The sequence below is a fragment of the Oryctolagus cuniculus genome, chromosome 1, assembly GCF_964237555.1.
Source record: "Oryctolagus cuniculus chromosome 1, mOryCun1.1, whole genome shotgun sequence".
Lineage (NCBI taxonomy): Eukaryota > Metazoa > Chordata > Mammalia > Lagomorpha > Leporidae > Oryctolagus > Oryctolagus cuniculus.
In genome coordinates, this window is record NC_091432.1 from 225,535,485 (window position 1) to 225,547,584 (window position 12,100).

Below are 12,100 nucleotides of genomic sequence, written 5' to 3' on the forward strand. Positions count from 1 at the left end.
CAGGTTTGGTTCAACCCTTGTCATTGCTGGCATTTGGAGAGCAAATCAGCAAATTGGAGTATTCTCTCTCTCTTTCTCTCTCTCTCTCTCTGTAACTATGCCTCTCAAGTAAATAAAAAAAAATATTAATTCTTCTAACCTACAAACACGGGATTGGGATATTTTTCTATGTGTTTGTATGAGCTTCAATTTCCTTCATCAATGTTTTATTGCTTTCAGTATATAGGTTTTTCACTTCCTTGATTAAATGTACTGCTCAGAATTATTTTGTTTTCCATGTTACTATAAATGGAATTATTTTCTTGGTTTCTTTTTCAGACTGCTTGATGTTAGTGTAGGATGCCAGATAGAAAGGCCGCTAAACAATAATGGGGAAAAGTGCTACTGATTTTGTAACCTGGAACTTCACTGTGGATTTGCTTATTAGTTCTAACAGGCTTTTCGTGGAGCCTTTAGGATTTCCTGTGTAGAAGATCGTGATAAGAAGTGTTGGTGAAGATGCGGAGATAAGAAAACCCTTCCATACTGTTGGTGGGAATGTAAATTAGCACAATCAATTTGGAAAACAGTGTGGAGGGGCAGGCACTGAGGCTCACTTGGCTAATTCTCCGCCTGTGGCGCCGGCACCCCGGGTTCTAGTCCCGGTCGGGGTGCCGGATTCTGTCCCGGTTGCCCCTCTTCCAGTCCAGCTCTCTTCTGTGGCCCAGGAAGGCAGTGGAGGATGGCCCAAGTGCTTGGGCTCTACACCCACATGGGAGACCAGGAGGAAGCACCTGGCTCCTGGCTTCAGATCAGCGCAGTGTGCCGGCCATATCGGTCATTTGGGGGATGAACCAACGGGAGGAAGACCTTTCTCTCTGTCTCTCTCTCTCTCTCTCTCACTGTCTAACTCTGCCTGTCAAAAAAAAAAAAAAAAAAAAAAAGAAAAGAAAAGAAAAGAAAAAAGGAAACAATATGGAGGTTCTTCAAAAAACTAAAGATAGAATTAACCATCTGACCCAACATTCCAATCACACTCCTGGGCATATATCCAAAGAAATTGAAATCAGGGCGCATCCGTGATGTATGCAGTCCCATGTTCATTGCAGCATTGTTCATAAGAGCCAAGATGTTAAAACAACTTAAGCGTTCAACAGGTGAATGGATTTTAAATGTGAGTCACACACACATCTGTATCTCTACACGGTAGATAGGTAGCTAGATGGATAGACAGATTATCCATAGATGGATAGCTACCTGTTCAAATACTATTCAGCTTTAATGGAAAAAAAAAAAAAAAAACAACAGCAGGAAATTTTGTCACTCGCAGCAAAATGGATAGATGAAACTAGAAGACGTTTATGTTAAGTGAGATGAGTTGGACGCAGAGAAACAAATACCACCTGATGTCACTTAGGTGGAATCTAAGAACGTTGAACTCACAGAAGTGGAGGGTAGAACAGTGATTCCCAGAGGTGCGAAGGGGGTAGGGCTGGGGAGGGAAGATGTTGCCCAGTGACTTGTAAAGCCACAATTAAGAAGGAGGGGTTCAGCCCCATTCTGTGACTGTCAGAATGACTAAAAGATTTTCCATGTTCTGATCCCAAAGAGATAATGTTTGATGGATGTGTTACTTTTCCTTGATCAGTACATAAAGGATGCCTCTACTGAATATCTACCGAATTAAGAACTAATAATAAGATTTAAAAAAATCACTTAAGTTGCCGCTTGTGGCTCTCAGGGTTTTTGTTTTTGCCTTTTTTTTTTTTACTTTTGTAAAAGGAGCCATATTGTTCTTTTTTTTTTTTTCTTTTTAAGATTTATTTATTTATTTGAAAGGCAGAGTTACAGAGAGGCAGAGGCAGCAGAGAGAGAGAGAGAGAGAAAGAGAGAGAGAATCTTCCATCTGCTGGTTCACTCCCCAAATGGCTGCAATGGCTGGAGCTATGCTGATCTGAAGCCAGGAAACAGGAGCTTCTTTTGGGTCTCCCACACGGGTACAGGGGCCCAAGGACTTGGGCCATCTTATACTGCTTTCCCAGGCCATAGCAGAGAGCCAGATCAGAAGTGGAGCAGCCAAGACTGGAGCCAGCGCTCATATGGGATGCCGGCACTGCAGGCGGCGGCTTTACCCACTGCGCCACAGCGCTGACCCTGCCATATGGTTCTTAAAGTGGAACTTGCAATTTTACTGGCTAGATGAGCTGGAAAACACCTTGACGATTTTGCACCTTGGTTTCGGGGTCAGTCGGCCTTAGATGAGTCATTCTTCCCCCGTGAGCCTTGGTTCCCTCACATGCAAAGTGCGCGAAAGGTGTCTAGTTCACAGGAAAGGTGAAATCAAGAGGGTGGGGGAAGGGTGGGAAAGCCTTGGGAGTCTCAGGGATGCAGAGCCGAGAGGCTCACAGAGGCAGGTGAGTCAGGTACAGGCTTCCATGGTAGCTCAGCACTGTGCAGACAGGGCCTACGGACTGAACTGGCCAACCCTCAGCTCACCCTGCAGAGTGGGGCTAACATAGCCGCGTGCACAGGGAAAGCACAGGCACACACTCCCTAGGAGTGGCCAAGTGCCCTGGGGCCAGAAGATCCTCTTGTAGTTCCTGCATTCTTCGAGCTTTCACTGAGACCCTGCATCTGCTGCCTGTGAGGACACCAAGGCAAACAAGCCAATGGCACCGTCCGAGAGGAGCTTGCAGCTTGGTGGGAGGCGGACGGCAAACCGGGGACCACCGAGGACCACCCGATTCACTGTTCCAGGACACTCGTGATCAGGGCTCCATGAGGGGAGTCCCGGGCACAGGGCACAAGCGAAGAGCTGGGGGAGTGGTCCAAGCAGAGCCGCGAACAGAAGTTTTGAGGTGGGAGGAGAAAGACTTGAGTGTCCTGGCAAGTTCAACACGACCAAGATGGCAGCTCTCCTCCCGGCAACGACTAAAAATGCAAAATAAATCCCGCGGAGTTTTTGTGGCACTTGATGAGCTGCCCCTAAGTTTTCCATATGAATATTTGGAAGAGCAAAGAGCCAAATGTAACCAAAACAGTTTGGACAAGGGAGGAAGGCAAGGTTGGGCACTGGCTCAGCCAGAGAGTAAAGGGCACCATGAGGGGGCGACATGAAAGCAGTGCTGTAGCCCCTCCTTGTGTGCGCCCAGACCCCCAGCAGGTGCCGGCCACCAAGGAAGGCACCTGACGCTCTGCAGCTGGCCCCTGGTCTACGATGGTTCAAAACCTGATTTTCAGCGCCACGGTGGGACACAGACAAGTCCAGAGAAACATTCTGCTTTTCACTCTCAGTGGAATACTCCATCTATAGCACGAGGTGGTCAGCACTTTATTATAAAGTGAGCTTTGTGTTTGATGATCCCGCCCAACCCTTGGCTAACGGAAGTGGTCTGAGCATATTTAAGGTAAGCTAAGCTAACCTATAGCGTGTGGTAGGACAGGTGTACTAAATGCATTTTTCATTACAATATTTTCACCTTCTGATAGGTTTACTGAGATGCGCTCTCTTCATAAGACAAGGAGCGTGTTTACAGTACTACGGCTTCTCCTATGATAAAGGTTAGTGAGTAAGTTAGCTACAGTAGAGATTAACAATTACTAATATTAAACAGAATCATGATGGCAATGTTAAAAGAAAAATTACCTAAAATTTAATGCCATTTAACTCTGGAACTTTCTTTTTAATGTTTTCAGACTAAGGCTGACGTAGGTGACTGAAACCTGGGGAAGTGAAACCACGGGGGAGGGGAGGCTACAGTATGGAGTCGGTGCCATGATGGATCGCTAGAGCAGTGGCTCGGAGTAGGGAACCTAGAAAGAGAGGCACACCGTGTGCCAGAGGTGTGCCCGCGGACCGGTGTGGGAAAGAACGGACCGCGCCACGAGCCTGCTGGGCCTGGAAGAAATGTCAACAGGTGTGCCAATGAAACCTGTGCAGGAATGTTCCTGGCGTCACTGCGCACGCCAGCCACACAGTGGAAACCACCCAAGTGTTTGCCAGCTGAGAACACTCAGTCTGCCCAGTGGAGTTTTACTCAGCATCAAAAGGAAAGAAACGGGCCGGCGCTGTGGCGTAGCGGCACCCCATATGGGTGCTGGTTCTAGTTCCAGCTGCTCCACTTCCTACCCAGCTCCTACCCTGTTAGTGTGCCTGAGAAAGCAGTGGAAGATGGCCCAAGTGCTTGGGCCTCTGCACCCACGTGCGAGACCCGGAAGAAGCTCCTGGCTCCCGGCTCCCGGCTCCTAACTCTTGGCTTCAGCCTGGCCCAGCTCCAGCCATTGCAGCCATCAGGGGAGTGAACCAGCAATTGGGAGACTCTCTCTCTCTCTCTCTCTCTCTCTGTGTGTGTGTGTGTGTGTGTGTGTGTGTGTCTGCCTCTGCCTCTCTAACTCTGCCTTTCAAATAAAATAAATGAATCTTAAAAAAAAAAAGGAAAGAAATACTAATTCATACTGCAGCATAGGTGAAACCTGAAACCATGCTAAGCAAGCGAAGCCAGACACAAAAGCTTACTTGATTTCATTTCTACAGAACATCCCAAATAGGCAAATTCATAGAGACCAAAAGCAGAGAAGTGGTTGCCAGGGACTTGGTGGGGCCAGTGGGGGAGGCGCTGTGGCATGGTGGGTAAATTCAGGCGCTGTGGCATGGTGGGTAAAGCCGCCTCCTGCAGTGCCGATGCAGGCATCCTGTGTGGGCGCCCATTCTTGTCCCAGTTGCTCCACTTTCAATTCAGCTCCCTGCTAATGGCCTGGGAAAATCAGTGGACAATGGCCAAGGATGTAGCTCCTGGCTCCTGGCTTTGGATCAGCTCAGCTCCGGCCATTGCGGCCATCTGGGGAGTGAACCAGCAGATGGAAGATCTCTCTGTTTCTCTCTCTCTCTCTGTAACTCTGACTTTCAAAATAAATAAATAAATCTTTCTTGTTTTTTTAAAAAAAAAAAGCTCAATCTTGTAAATATGCATTTTGCTATATTAATTTCACCAGTTTTTTTTTTTTTTTTTGACAGGCAGAGTGGACAGTGAGAGAGAGAGACAGAGAGAGAAAGGTCTTCCTTTGCCGTTGGTTCACCCTCCAATGGCCGCCGCTGCAGCCGGCGCACCGCGCTGATCCTGGCAGGAGCCAGGAGCCAGGTGCTTTTTCCTGGTCTCCCATGGGGTGCAGGGCCCAAGCACCTGGGCCATCCTCCACTGCACTCCCTGGCCATAGCAGAGAGCTGGCCTGGAAGAGGGGCAACCGGGACAGAATCCGGCGCCCCAACCGGGACTAGAACCCGGTGTGCCGGCGCCGCAAGGTGGAGGATTAGCCTATTGAGCCACGGCGCCGGCATTTTCACCAGTTTTAAAAAGCATTTTTTGGGCAATTGGCTATCCATACAAACAATAGAATAAAATGAGAATAGATCCACTAACACTCTATTAACATGCTTAACATGCAGAAAAGACATCTCCAAAAATTAATACACAACCACAGACAGCGAGAGAAAATATTTGCGAACTATGTTAGGTAACAAGGCAAGGGTTGCTCTCCAGAACACACACGGGATCCCTGCAAATAAAAAAGGAAAGAAACATGTCCCCCCTGCACTGCCACACCTGCCTAAAGTCCTGGATAAACTGCCACTGGGTCAGGGTCCCCGCCTCCAGGCGGACACGCCTTGGTGTACAGCAACACATCCTGCCAGGCCATAGCAGCGTCTGCCCTGCTGCCCTGCACCGGGCACCAGGACCCAGTGTGTGCCCTGCATGTCATGCAAGGAACAAAATAAATAAGGCAGCCGATGGACGATGGATGGATGGGGCTTGCGGAGGAATGGGGAGCACGCGAGGGGGCTGCAAAGGGTTCTGTCTTTGGATTCCGTTGGAAGCCCCTGGATGTGCCTGCGTCACGTGGACAGCCAGCTAGCTGCTCATGGACAGAGTCGTGTCTGGATTGGACGGCCAGCGCTTTGCTCTGTCTTGCATTTCCACATCCCAGGGACACTTTGCAGGCAGTCCTCACCCTCTCGCAACCGGTCCTCTCCTCTCTGCTCCATGCCACCAACACTGAGGTGAGCTGCCACTGCCAGGCAGGGCTTGGCAGGCACACATCCAGAAGCTTTTTGGCAGGGAAAATTGCCTCCTTGCAACCTTGGCGGGGAAATAAATCCATAGTCAGGGCAGGAGGCGGGGCGGGGGGGGGAGTCCATGCCCCCCAAGTGTGATGAACCCTTCTCTTGGAAATGTCAGAGGAAGAGACAGCCAAACTCGAACTGAACCAGGAAAAACACCAGCCCCAGCTCTGGAGACGGCCAGTCCCAGCCCTGAATTTACGAAGGAGGAAATGAGATCCAGATGGGAGTAACCTGGAATTCTCAGAGCTGGGATCCATTCTGCACAGCCTCGCTGGCTCCTCAGCCCAGACAGGTGGGGGAAACTCCCGGGGGTGGTGGGGGTGGCTGGGAAAAAGCAGAAGGTGAATGAGAGAGCCTTGGGGTGGGGGTGGGGGGGCAGCGAGCACTTGGGAGGGTACCAGGGAGGGAGGATTCCGCGTGCCCTGGCTCGGGGTAGGAGCAGGAAGGTCCCTGCAGGAGGCACTGGGCCAGCAGCAGAGCCCAGGACCAGAGGAGGCAAGGTGAGGGTGGACAGCAGAGAGGCTGTGCTCTTTTACCCTTAGGACGGAGCCTTCCGGGAAGGGAGGGTGACATGATGGGGTCTGCGTGTGGAGGGGCTTCTCCCATGCCTGACAGCCAGTGGAAAATGAAATCGCCAGGGGAGGAATAAGAGAGAGGAGTGAGAGCAGAGAGAGAAGACGGTGGAGGAGGAGGAGGAAGAAAGGAAGGAAATAAAGAGGGAGGGAGGGAGGGAAGGAGGAGGAGAGAGAGGGGAAGAGAGAAAGGGGCGGAAGGAGCAGGGAGCAGCAGGCTCTCCGGCCTGGGACTGGCATCCTGCAGGCGTGGCGTGGCGTGGCGTGGCAGTAACAAGAGGGGAAGAACCGACCAGCCGGTCCGCTGTCTTTACTGCAAACACTGCCCGGATCATTCTTTCCAGGGGAGGGACTAGCCTATCTTCTCACTCAGTTATGGACTTGGATGTCCTTTGTTTTCTAATGATATTAAATTCCACCTCTGGCATTTGCATATATCTCATTTCAAAAGACAGAAACAGGGAGACAGCCAAGGATTTTTATGCTCTTGGGCTCATTTTTCAAAAACTGTCAGTTCTTCCAGGGCCAAAGAATTCTACCACTTGAAATAAAAATTTTACCTACGCAACCAAAATCCATAAAGTTATATTCCATCAGTTTTAAAAGTGGATTCCTCCCAACTTTAAAAAAAAAAAATACAAAGGTCACAGAAGCGATTCTCTGGAGTGGAGGAAGTTTTCACTGTGAATCCTGTTAGATTTTTGGGTCATTGTTCCGGGAGAATATCTTATCTGATCTTCAAAAAATTCAGTACATAAATAAAATTTTAAAACACAAGTTAAAAAAAAAAAAAAGCGAATGAGCCCAGGTCTTCTAAACAGTTTGAATGCTATCTTCCAGACATTACAAATAAAACTAGAAATAAAAAATAAAATTTGTATCTAGTAGAGCAAGGCTGGGACAGCCTGAATTCAAGTTCTAGCCTGCAAATTTCAAAAGTTATGTGATCTTAGGAGGAATAAACAAAAATCACCCAGGGGCAGCATCATGGTGCTGTCTGTGATGCCAGCATGCGATACGGGCACCAGTTCGAATCCCGGTTGCTCCACTTCTGATCCAGCTCCCTGCTAATGCACCTGAGAAAGCAGCAGATGATGGCTCAAGTACCTGGGCCCCTGCATCCACGTGGGAGACCCAGATGGAATTCCAAGCTCCTGGCTTCCGGCCTGGCCCAGCCTTTACTGTTGTGACCACTTGGGAAGTGAACCAGAGGATGGACTCTCTCTCTCCCCGCCCCTCTCCCTCCCTTTCAAATAAATAAATAAATAAATAAATAAATAAATCTTTAGAAAAAAAAATGACCTCATTTATCTTATCTGTAAAATGGGGGTCATTATCTATACTTCCCAAGGAATTCTAAAGATCTTTGAATTCTCCAGGCATAAAACCCTGCAGGGCCGGCGCCGCGGCTCACTAGGCTAATCCTCCGCCTAGCGGCGCCGGCACACCGGGTTCTAGTCCCGGTCGGGGCGCCGGATTCTGTCCCGGTTGCCCCTCTTCCAGGCCAGCCCTCTGCTGTGGAGGATGGCCCAGGTGCTTGGGCCCTGCACCCCATGGGAGACCAGGAAAAGCACCTGGCTCCTGCCATCGGATCAGCGCGGTGCGCCGGCCGCAGCGCGCCAGCCGCGGCGGCCATTGGAGGGTGAACCAACGGCAAAAGGAAGACCTTTCTCTCTGTCTCTCTCTCTCACTGTCCACTCTGCCTGTCCAAAAAAACCAAAAAACAAAAAACAAAAAAAACAAAACCCTGCAGGAATGGGGTTCCCATCCATCATCACACTGTTCCCTCTTTACCTACCTAACCCCTCCTGCAGATCTCAGATCTCAGCTCACACACACCAGGGTTTTCTGGCCCCTCCCCTCCTGCGTGCCTGTCCCCGGGACTCTCACCACTCTCCCGCTAACAGGCTAAGCCCAGGCTAGCCCAGCCCAGCCCAGCCCGGGACATTTGCATTTACACTTGTTGTTCCTCTGCCTGGGGGCCACCATCCTCTTCCCTCATCCAGGTGCTTGTGCGAAGATCACCTTGGAGCACTTGTCCCCCACTCCTTGTCCCTCACCCCCCTGCTGCATTCTCCCCCCTCCACACTTAGGGTCACCAACATCCTGTCCTAGATTTATTGTCACTTCTCCGGCTCCCCCAGGGTGGAGGGACTTCCTGTTGTTCCCTCTTGCACCCTCCGCTCCCTGGCACTCAACAGCCCTTTGGTGAAGGGAAATGAACAAACACCAGTTTGTGAAGGTAAAGGAGTTTCCAGAGGCCAGCCTTCAGTGTCCCCCCACTCCTTTAACCTCCAATGTCTTTATTTAACTTGTAACATTTGTGGACTAGGGCTATAATAGATGTAATACACACTTGCAGTTTGTCCTCCTTTGTAGGGTAGGTACCACCTGCTTCCATCCGTGTATCCATCGTGTGAGGCTCAAATCAGGGAAAGCAGATCCATCTCAAGTCTTTATTACCTCTCTGGGTGGAAATCCGCAACACCCTTTCTTCCAGCTTGTGGGAGTGAAAACACACAGTCCCTGCTCATTATCTACAGTCCCCGTGCTGGGCACTGGAACCCCGGAACTCTCTCCGGTGGGAGTGTAACCTGGCCCCCAAGCGTTCCCCTCTCTCCCTACCTGCCTTAGCCTGCCTGCTTGCTTGCTTGCTTTCCTTCCTTCCTTCCTTCCTTTCTTTCAGATTTATTTTATTTATTTGAAAGACAGAGTTACAGAGAGAGGTAGAGACAGAGAGAGAGGTTTTCCATCTGCTGGTTCACTCCCCAATTGGCCGCGATGGCCGGAGCTGCGCTGATCCGAAGCCAGGGGCCAGGATCTTCTTCCAGGTCTCCCACGTGGGTGCAGGGGCCCAAGGACTTGGGCCATTTTCTACTGCTTTCCCAGGCCATAGCAGAGAGCTGGATCGGAAAAGGAGCAGCCGGGACTAGAGATAGCGCCCATATGAGATGCCGGCACTTCAGACCAAGGCTTTAACCTGCTGCGCACCACAGTGCCAGCCCCCCAGTCATCTTTCTAACACGGTCAAATCTCCCCCGCTCCGTGCTTTCATGCATCCATGGACAAATGAGGGAGGGAACGCACAGAGGAAAGGGGACACGAGGTGTGCAGCTCCAGTGGCCATCCAGTGACGAGGAGGATGACAAGAGCAGAGAGCCAAAAACAAACAAACAAACAAACAAACAAAAACCAGAAACAAAACCCTGGGTTCTAGGTGACACCATTGAGCCCTGGAAGTAACCTGCCTCTGACTTCTGACTCTCCTATTTTTGAGCCGCATTGACTTGGGTCTTCAGTTCCTTGTGGCTAACATACTCCTAAAAGCTAACTTTGTTCTGCCCAGGAATACGGAGACTGTCTGGCAGCCATGGGTCTCAGGCTGCTGTTTGCCCGGCCCCGCCCCCTGGGCTGGGCCTCTTGCTTGCCTCAGTTACAGGAATTCCCATTGTGAGGACCTTCTTGGAACGGGCTCCTGCTGATTTGTCTCTGAGATCAGCCTGGCCCATGGCGTGGCTTAGGTCACTGTGATGGTAGAAGTTGTTAGAATGCCATAGCTCCCACGCCCTGCTCTGGCTTTTGCTTTCAAAAGCCTGACTTTGCCAAAGGCGATTTGCCAGAGGAGAGGGGCGGGGTGAGAGATTCCCCAAGACTCACTGGAGTCTGCAGCCCCTCTGTTACAATGCCCCCCGGAGTGGGGGGTGGCAGCCACCACCCCAATTCTGCCCAACAGCACCTGAGAGTCGCCCATCAGCTTTGGAGAAACAGGGTGATGCACCTGGCATGGCTGAGCCTTTGGAGCAGGGACCCATCGTTTATCACTTCGGGTTTCTAAGAGAAGACACTGAGCCGTGGAAAAGTGAAGTTCAAGGTCACCTCACTCCCGAAGGTCAGGCCTGGAGCTGGAAGGCCGCGTTGCTGCATGAGTTTCCCACACACAGCAGTGCCAGAGCCGGCACTCTCACCAAAGTCTCCCCAACTCAGCAATTCCAAACTTCATCCCTGTCACCCTGAATACCTACTGCTGCCTCGAGCCAGGCTGCACTTCATGTTTGCGCGGAGTGACCTGATTGATGATTATCCTACCCGAGAACAAATTTCTCCCCACCACTCCGACCTCCCAGTCCTCAGCGCCCACCCTGTGCAGTGAGTGTCGTGTTTATTTCACAGAGGAGGATACAGAAGCCCAAAGAAAAGTTACATGCCAAATTTACACAGTCCCAAGGCTCACCAGCTGGCTTTGCCCAGGTCTGAGGAACTCCCAAAGCCACAACGCAGGCTTCAAGCTCGCCTCCCCGCCATGCCCACCCCCACCCACTCTAAGAGTCTTGATGGAGACCTTCCATTCACTTGGCTGCGGCAGCTGCTCTGCTCCCGGGCAGCCATGGGCCTCGTCTCCCACTCAGGGCTGTGCCCAGGGTCATGGGGTTATTTTTCATCAGTGTATGTGCCTTGGTTGGGGTGGGGGTGGGGGGCGCACTGCTGCTTGGGTAGAGAGAGAGAGCCTGAGCACGGTGGCAGCGTGCAGAAGTGGGGTGATGCCGGCGGAAGAGACAGGTGTTGGAGAACCTGCTGTGGCAGATTGCCCACTGGGACCGGGGCCAGTGGCAAAACAGTGACCTTTGGCAGCCACTATGCACCTCTCCAGGGGGTCTCACCCAAATTCCACCAAGCCCCTGGGGTCGGGCCCTCACCTTTGTAATTTTTTTTAATTCCCTCAGTAGCTCTGCTTCCTGCAGTCTGATCACGCAGTCTCAAGGTTGAGTGGGACCTTGCTAAGTCACCTGCGTTCTCCCCAGTCTGCCGCAGTCACGCGCTGCGAACGGCATTTCCGGAGTGAAGGGGTCTCGATCATGCAGCCGGGCATGCAGGGGCTACGCCATCTTGGCCTGCGGAAGCATGTGCGATACCACCTGACGGTGCACTTGCTGGCCCACGGCTGCGCTGTCCAGGCCTGCCCAGGAAGCGGTACCCATATCCATTTACAAGCACTTTCCGTGCTCCCTCGGCCCCTGGTGTCTGTGCCGCCCCAGGCGGCTCTGACTCTGTGACCACGCGCTCTCCGTGGGCCCCTAACTTGATCCAGGATTTCCTAGGACAATGTTGCAGGCTCTGCTGGAAACGCTGGTGGTGAATGCCTACGGCCTTTGTCCCAGCTCCTCCGTGTCTCCAGCTCCAGCCCGTGATTCCGACCGCATGTCGTCCACAGGGAGCATCCACAGGTGCTCATTGCCATAGCGCTGGACATACCCGGCCCCAGCCTGAATGTTTGTCAAGAGCCGGCTGGTTCAAGGCATGCCACCACTTTTACTCAGTACAATATTATGCAACCAGTAAAAAGAACAAGGCCGATTTACATATGGGTGACGTGGGAACTGTTAAGTGAAGAATGGAAGGGCCAGCGCTGTGGTGTACTGGGTAAAGCCGCCGC

At 51.4% G+C, this 12,100-nt stretch overlaps 1 long non-coding RNA gene across 1 annotated transcript; it reads left to right on the forward strand.

Moving 5' to 3' along the window:
- Positions 1-5,896: 5,896 nt before the first annotated feature.
- Positions 5,897-7,967, forward strand: LOC108178779 (uncharacterized). The gene is made up of 3 exons (XR_001795500.3): positions 5,897-6,034; positions 6,213-6,389; positions 7,623-7,967. It is a non-coding gene; the product is annotated as an uncharacterized lncRNA (long non-coding RNA).
- Positions 7,968-12,100: the final 4,133 nt, after the last annotated feature.